General features: G+C 37.5%; 1 pseudogene; it reads left to right on the top strand.

Annotated features, from left to right (window-relative positions):
- Window positions 1-5914: 5914 nt before the first annotated feature.
- The window catches only part of LOC117906742, a 22551-nt pseudogene continuing 19526 nt past the window's right edge, over window positions 5915-8939 (top strand).

The raw sequence follows: 8939 nt of genomic DNA on the forward strand, positions 1-8939 counted from the left end.
TCAACAAGAAGCTCACTAAAATAATAATATGTTCAAACAAACTTGAATAAATTGGAAGCATATGAAGGCTAAAATTGTAACAACACATCTATGAATGTTCTAGACACGACAAACCTTTTTGACAATGCTCTATTGAAAACATAATCAGCGACAAGAGATTGAAGTACATTGAATGATTGAGTATCCACCACGTCTTCACGAATGGACATGGGGATTGACTAAATCGAAAACAAGACATAATTATTAACTATATATGTTAAGTATCAAAAATAAGAACAATGATATTAAACTATTTCTATTATACCTCTGATGCTTCGCGTTTTACCATCTTCCTTAAATTGTGTACAAACGGGGAGACCTTGAATTTACTTGGTTTCCTCTCCCTTGATGTACGTGTTTTCATGACATGATTAGGATAACCACATAGTGCTCGTAATGGTTCCTAATATGGAAAATGCCATTAATATACATCTATTTACTATGTAATGGTTAAGTAGTTGTAAAGAAAATAATTTTTTCTTTTATATGATACATACCTTTCCATAATCTCTTCTACTCCTTTTGATTGGAAGTGGTAAAATATTTTGATTTTCGTCTGGAATGATATGCACTTCAATTGATGTAGCACATGCATCTTCATTCTTTTCATTCAAGTCCTCGGTGCATAACTTCTCATTTGACAAAGTGTGAAGATAATGTTCATTCACATTCATATTGTTCGTATCTTCCAAACTTCTCTCGCATGAGAGAATGTCATTCTTCGGTCCTTCCTCGTGCATTCTCAAAGGTTTTCCACTTGATCTAAGGAAGAGACCTTTCACTGTAGTATAATTCTCCTCAAATTTAGCCAAAATTTGATCACAACTACTACTACTTGCACCATAAGCCATATCAATTAGTTGTGTCTTTAATTGTTGAAAGGTTTTATCCATCTCCATTAAGTTCCCACCATCAACCTAGTGATATATACGAACGTGATTAATAACATCATAATACAAAGGATCAATGCTAATATAGATAGTCACGATGAATATTGTAAAACACTTACTCGTTTAATAACATCTTTGTTTAGATTGATTACAAATTTCTCATCGTCCTCATTCTCACTCGCCATTGTCGTTGCATTTCCATCAACGCAATCCCTTATCTCATTTTCTATCACCCATATTTTGAGCTACAATATATTCATCAAAATATAATACATATCAGATTTTAAATCACTAAAAACTTAAATAAATAGTAAACGACTTTCAAAACTATAACTTACATTCTCATTTGCATATCCACCAAGTTTTTTCAATCTTCGTTTCCTGTCCAATACTTCATCATCTCCCCAAGCAGTAATCCGAGGAGAAGGTCGAGTATATAGCGGTAGAAATTTCTCTTCAAATGATATATGCTCGTGGTAGAATAACTACGAGTATATTTGACATAGATATATAGTTAATTCATAAATTATATTAAAACAAAATCGTAATTCACTATGATGTAAATTAATTACAAGGACATTACCATTAAAAACAATAAGCAACCGCAAACCCCACTTTGTTGTTTCTTCTTAAACTCTTCAATCCCGTGCACAAGATAGGACAACACAAATTCTGCCCAATTCATCTTCTTTATTGAATCGATGTCTTCCACAAGATGTAAGAAAGAACGATTCACAAAAAGCTTCATTGTTGGGCACAATAATGCACCCAACACAAATAATACAAAACGAACTTTAAAATCGTTTCCACCCTCTTTATCCTCCCTAATTTGATTTTCTAACATCACTAATGGCAATCGCCCTTTTTTATCACAATATTTTTTACATAAATCATTCTTATGGCCAACATCTTTGTTCATGCCAATCTTGAACCCTCTTGCCCTCAATCCCATAATAAATTCAACATCAATGGGGGATAATTTGATACAAGTATTATACAATTGTAACATATAAGTGTTCGGATTAAAACTATTTATCAACCAAAGACATAACCCATGATCAATTTTCCTACATCGAAGTTGCAAGAGGCTACCAAATCCTATTTCTTCTATGGCTGCCTTTTGCTTTGGTTCCAATTTTTCAATCACTCTAATCACTCGCTCAGGGGAGCATCGAGTCTGAAGATATAACTGAAAAGATACACAAACATCAAACATGTTTACATTAATATAATTTCCAACAAATACATAAGTAAAGAAATTAAATATTCATTACAAAAAAAAATTACCTTTGGAACAACACCCTTTTGAAGTGAATATTGTTTTGAACTTTCTTTGGACTTTGCTATGAAATTTTCTTTTTCTACTTTTGAAAGTGCATTCCACTTCTTGCCCAATTTTTTCCTCAACTACATTAATTGGTCACATAATTTAAATTCTAATTTTAAAATGTAATTATATTAGACATAGCAATATTATTCCTTACATCATCATTTATCTTCACTCCTTTATCCTTCTCTTTCATCATGGCTAATTGATCGTTACTACAAAACAATTTCAAACAAATTTAACAATAACAACCACAAAAAATACATTAAAAAACATATTATTTTACATATTTCTATTTTCCCTTACTAGTAATGTATCCAAGCGCCGATAGGCCTCTTTGGATTTCGAACAACTTCAAGACCATCGCGTTCGCTCCTAAAAATTAAATCAAATCATTTAAGTCAATTTTTATAATATGATTTCGGATATAATAAATCAAACATACTTTCACCACCACATTACCTCAACATAAGTTTTTTTCACATTTCAATAAATTTTATTTTTATATCTTACTACAATCAATCAAATGCCAAATAAATACAAATACCATTACAACTACAACATCCTCCCTAAATATCTTTACATTTAAAATGATGACAAAATTAACATATAATTTTTTTCAATGTTCAATAATCTAACCACCCTCTTTTTCTATAATGTAATCAATCCATAAATCTAACAAAAAACATGAAATATAATGGACACAATATTGTAAAACACATAATTACTACTCACATTTTTTTCCCTTTATATAGAACTCGCCAAATAATTAGGATACAAGCGCCTTTTGAGTAACAAACAATTGTGTCCTTCTCAGCTTTCTTTTCCTTAGTACTACACGCCCTCTTCTTCTTCTTCCAGCTACGTCTTCAATTCGGGTTTTTAAACCATTAAATTTAGAACCTGAAAACAACCCCTTACACCTCTTAAACAAAATAAAATATGAAGAAAACACAACGGTTATGAAGATTCCACTAAAATTCTCCGTGTGAAAGAACCGAAATTATCCGTCTGACAAAATGCAGGGGTAGGGGAGAGAAAGCAAAAATTCAGAAAATTTACATAAAATCTTCGAGAAGAAGAATCTAGCAGAAAAAATAGCTGACCTGGACATCGGGAGAAATGAAGTCTAAGACTCGGATCTTGGCACCGACCTCGCCCACAATCCTGAGCTCGCGGTCCTTGAGGGAGACTTCTTTGATGAGGTCAAGACGTCGGCTTGGAGGAGGTTGGCCCGGTTCACGCCGATGGTGGTCTCCACCCACCTGTGAAGACGTCTTTGATCCCGGTTGACGGCGAAGGTGGTCTCCACCTAGCTGTGGAGACGTCTTTGATAAGGTCTGCGACGTCGCCCTCGATTGGCCCGGTTGAAGCCCCGTGGTCTTCACCCAGCTGTGGAGAATCAGTGGAGAGAAAAACGGGAAAAGGAGAGAAAACAAAGATGAGAGCGGGAAATGGGTGAGCTGAGGAAGTCGGCTATGGAGGATGCGTGAGACAGCCAGCCAGCTATGGACGGGAAGAAAGATGAGAGCGGGAAATGGGTGAGCTGAGGAAGTCGGCTATGGAGGATGCGTGAGGAAGAGAGCAAATTTGGGGGAAAAGAGGAGAGATGGGGGAGAACGGGAGGGGGAGGTACCCGGTAGAAATTTTTTTTGAAATTTTTTTTTTCTTTTTCATTTGGATGGCTGAGATTTAATCATTTTCATCCAATGGATGAAAAAAAATGAGGCATGGTACCGAAGGAGGTATTGTAGAATTTCCCTTCATTTAATATAGAGTTTGGGGCCAAAGAATCTCTTGTCCTTCTGGATTGCCATTCAAAACTTACAGTGTGAATATGAGTGGGGAAGCAACTTAACTAGTTCATGGATGAAAGTGATATTAGCTTCTCACCTACCGTGGTTCATATATTATTCCCTTGGGTTGTGTCAAAAGGCTCATAGTGGGAACTCACCCAAATAACGAAAAGTAAAGGGGAGGCTTCCAGGAAGACACCTACTCTTCTGTTGTCTTTCTAAGAGATGGGTCTATGGGTAAGAAAATTGTTTGATGTCATGAGTGATGCAAAGATTATATCAAGGTGTCATATTATAAGCTTAAGCAAAAGACATGTTGAAAGATTTCACTTGACAGAAATGATTTCTTTTATTTTTTTAATTCTAGGGTGTTAGTTTGGGCCTTCCAGTCTGAGCCGGAGCCCATCTGAAACTTTTGCATCAAAACAAACCCGTCTTTCAACTAAATCCAGGCCAACTCCAAGCCCGATCCTTATAAGGGTGAATTGAGCTGATTTTTTAACAAGGCCCATGGTCTGGCCTGATACTGGAGCTTGAAAAAGGATCTTTAAAGGGTATGCCTGATCCTTCCAAAGGATGAGAAGCATATTTGTTAAATTCTGGGACTTAGGACCAGTTTGAGTTAGGCCCACTTTGGATCGGTAGGGACGGGCTAGGCCCACTTTGACTTGGTAGGAGTGGTCTAAGCGCAACAAGGACCGTTTACATTCCTATTCAAAACGAGTAGGGTTTCAACTCTTTAGAATAATATAATCTTCACGTCCCATTTATTTAATTTATATTGTGATGTCCATATCGTCATGAAAGGAAAGTTTCCAACACGTCCGGGACATACTCATCTAATATGTATGAATTGTTTACTAGTAACCAATAGAATAGACTAGCGAAATGGTTAATTGTGGAGGTTGATGGAAAAGAATATTGTACACGAATATGTATAACAAAAATACATATAGAGAAATATCCTAAAATTAAGGGAATCAAGTCCAATTTATGGAATCATTAAAGGAAGTATACTCCTACCAATTATGAGTTTAATTTTGGGTATCTCCTTCATTATTTTGATCCCCTTGTCTTGAAACATAGTGAAATCATTCTTTGATAAAGATTTGGTAAAAATATAAGTTGAGAATATGTGGGAATACATTGAGTGACAAGAGTGCCTATAAATACTTTCTCTCATATGAAGTAATAATTAAGGTTAATGTGCTTATAATGAGCATACAACAATTAACAAACATGTAAAAAGTATCTATAATTGGTTTGATTCTGATATGGATTTCTTCAAATTATCCACCAGAATAACCAAATGGGTTAGTAGGAAAACTGGATTTTATCTATAATTGCATGCATACATGTCACTTCATTGATGGCATCTGACATGAGAACTGATCGTTTGCTCAAATTTAGTTTGAATGGTTATAATGAATGTTGGAATTGTCACTTTTTCATTCTTGATGTAACCAGTCTTCCCTGTCCCCACAACAATCAATAATTTAAGAAGCAAGTTCCATATAGCTTCCCAGTCATGACTTTAGAATTCAGTAATGACAGCTTGCACCTGATTTGGCACACGCTTTCAGAAAGTCGAATGAAATTTTAGTATGGTACTTGCCATTTTGCCTTAATTAAGCAGATAACATCCTTCTCTTTCTAGCTGCCTGTTTAACTTATTTTCTTGTACATTTTGGTTGAAACTGAAATTGGGGACTGTGATATCCAATTCCATGCTGAGAAACGCGGGGTTGGATGTAAGATTCATAAGTTCGATATTATATAACAGAGTGTAGATGTAAGATATATATGTATAAGTTAGATTTCTCTCTTTGTGCTATAGGAGCTAGCTCTTAGTAGAATACAACATGAAGAGCACTTCTCTTGTTCTTATTCATCTTCTCTTCCTATCCTTACTTCCTTTCAGAATCACATCGTCGCCAAGAGCACAAGCAGAAGCTCTTGTCAAATGGGAAAACAGCTTATCTTCGTCTACTTCTCTCAATTCATCATGGTCCCTCGCCAACCTTGGGAACCTCTGTAACTGGACAGGCATTGTTTGCGATGTTGCCGGAAGCATATCTGAGATAAACCTGTCAGATGCAAAACTTCGAGGAACAATTGTGGAGTTCAATTTCAGTTCATTTCCTAATCTTACCAGCCTCAACCTCAACACCAACAGACTCAAGGGATCGATACCAACTGCTGTTGCCAACCTCTCCAAGCTCACTTTCTTGGACATGGGCAGCAACCTTTTCAGTGGCCGCATCACTTCGGAGATTGGCCAGTTGACAGAGCTTCGATATCTTAGCCTTCATGACAACTATCTCATTGGTGACATCCCCTATCAAATTACCAATCTTCAAAAGGTATGGTACTTAGACCTTGGTTCGAACTACTTAGTATCGCCAGACTGGTCTAGGTTTTTGGGCATGCCTCTGTTGACACACCTGAGCTTTAATTTCAATGACCTTATACTGGAATTCCCCGAGTTCATAACTGATTGTCGGAACCTGACATACCTCGACTTGTCAAAGAATTATTTTACTGGCCCAATACCAGAGTGGGTATTTAGCAATCTGGTAAAGCTTGAATTCCTATATCTCTTTGAAAATTCATTTCAAGGGCTGTTGTCACCAAACATATCCAGGCTTTCCAACCTCCAAAATCTTCGCCTTGGCAGGAACCAATTTAGTGGTCCAATTCCAGAAGATATGGTATGATCTCTGATCTTCAGAACATAGAAATGTATGACAATTGGTTTGAAGGGAAGATTCCTTCTTCTATAGGTCAGCTCAGGAAGCTTCAGGGGCTTGATCTTCACATGAATGGCTTGAATTCTACAATTCCTACCGAGCTTGGTCTTTGTACCAGTCTCACCTTTTTGAATCTAGCTATGAACTCACTCACTGGGGTCCTTCCTTTGTCCTTGACCAATCTGAGCGTGATATCAGAGTTGGGTTTGGCCGACAATTTTTTGTCTGGTGTGATATGGTCTTATTTAATCACCAATTGGACGGAATTGATATCTTTACAACTACAGAACAATCTCTTCAGTGGAAAAATTCCATTCGAAATCGGCCTTTTAACAAAGCTGAATTACCTTTTTCTGTACAATAACACGCTCTATGGCTCAATCCCTCAGAGATTGGGAACTTGAAGGATTTGTTTGAATTAGACCTTTCAGAAAACCATCTTTCAGGTCCAATTCCTCTAGCGGTGGGAAATCTCACAAAACTTACCTGCTTAGAGCTTTTCTCCAACAATCTCAGTGGGAAAATTCCTATGGAGATTGGTAATCTGAAATCATTGAAGGTTCTTGATCTCAACACTAACAAATTGCATGGAGAGCTGCCAGAGACATTATCACTCCTCAATAATCTAGAGAGACTCTCCGTGTTCACCAACAATTTCTCAGGCACCATTCCGACTGAACTTGGGAAGAACAGCCTCAATCTGATGTATGTCAGTTTTTCCAACAACAGCTTCTCAGGAGAATTGCCTCCTGGTTTATGTAATGGCTTTGCTCTTCAATATTTAACGGTAAATGGAGGCAACAACTTCACAGGACCATTGCCAGATTGCTTGAGGAACTGCACGGGGCTAACTCGTGTCCGTCTTGAAGGGAACCAATTCACTGGAAATATTTCAGAAGTATTTGGAGTTCATCCAAGTCTTAAGTTTATTTCTCTTAGTGGCAATCGATTTTCTGGTGTGCTCTCACCTAAGTGGGGAGAATGTCAAAATCTCACAATACTATAGATGGATGGAAATCAAATTTCCGGCCAAATCCCAGTCGAGTTTGTGAACTGTGTGCTTTTGTTGATCTTGAAGCTAAGAAACAATGATTTGTCAGGTGAGATACCGCCAGAGCTTGGAAACTTGTCCACGTTGAATGTTTTGGATCTCAGCAGCAATTCACTCTCAGGAGCAATCCCTTCAAACTTAGGGAAGCTTGTAGCATTACAGAGCCTCAATCTTTCACATAATAATCTCACTGGGAAAATCCCGCCATCATTGTCAGACATGATGAATCTGAGTTCAATCGATTTCTCATACAATACATTGACAGGTCCAATTCCAACTGGCGATGTTTTCAAGCAGGCAGATTATACTGGGAACTCAGGTTTGTGTGGAAATGAAGAGAGAGTGGTTCCTTGTTATTCCAATTCCACCGGTGGCAAGTCTACAAAAACTCTTATTGGCATTACTGTCCCTGTCTGCAGCCTCTTAGTTCTTGCAACTATTATTGCTGTTATTCTAATATTTTCCCGACGAAACAAACACCCAGATGAGAAGGCTGAAAGTACAGAAAAATATGAGAATCCCATGTTGCTAATTTGGGAAAACAAGGAAAATTCACATTTGGGGATATTGTAAAAGCCACTGCTGACCTAAGTGATGAGTATTGCATTGGAAAAGGAGGGTCTGGGAGTGTTTACAAGATGGTATTGCCACAGGGTCAGACACTTGCAGTCAAAAGACTCGATATATCAGATACCAGCGATACTTCAGCAAGGAACTGGCTGACTAATTGGATGAGTTTTGAGAATGAGATTCGAACCCTGACAGAAGTTCAGCACCGAAATATCATTAGGTTTTATGGGTTCTGCTCCAGCAAGGGATTCATGTACTTGGTTTATAAATATATGGAGAGAGGTAGTTTGAGAAATGTATTGTATGGGGAAGAAGGGGAGGTGGAGCTGGGCTGGACACAAGGGTTAAAATTGTGCAAGGACTAGCTCATGCACTTGCTTACTTGCACCATGACTGCTATCAAACCTATCGTGCACCGTGATGTGTCGCTGAGCAACATTTTGCTTGACTCAGGGTTTGAGCCGCGTCCTCAGATTTTGGCACAGCAAGACTTTTGAGCCCAGGTTCACCTAACTG

Source organism: Vitis riparia, chromosome 2 (assembly GCF_004353265.1).
Source record: "Vitis riparia cultivar Riparia Gloire de Montpellier isolate 1030 chromosome 2, EGFV_Vit.rip_1.0, whole genome shotgun sequence".
NCBI lineage: Eukaryota > Viridiplantae > Streptophyta > Magnoliopsida > Vitales > Vitaceae > Vitis > Vitis riparia.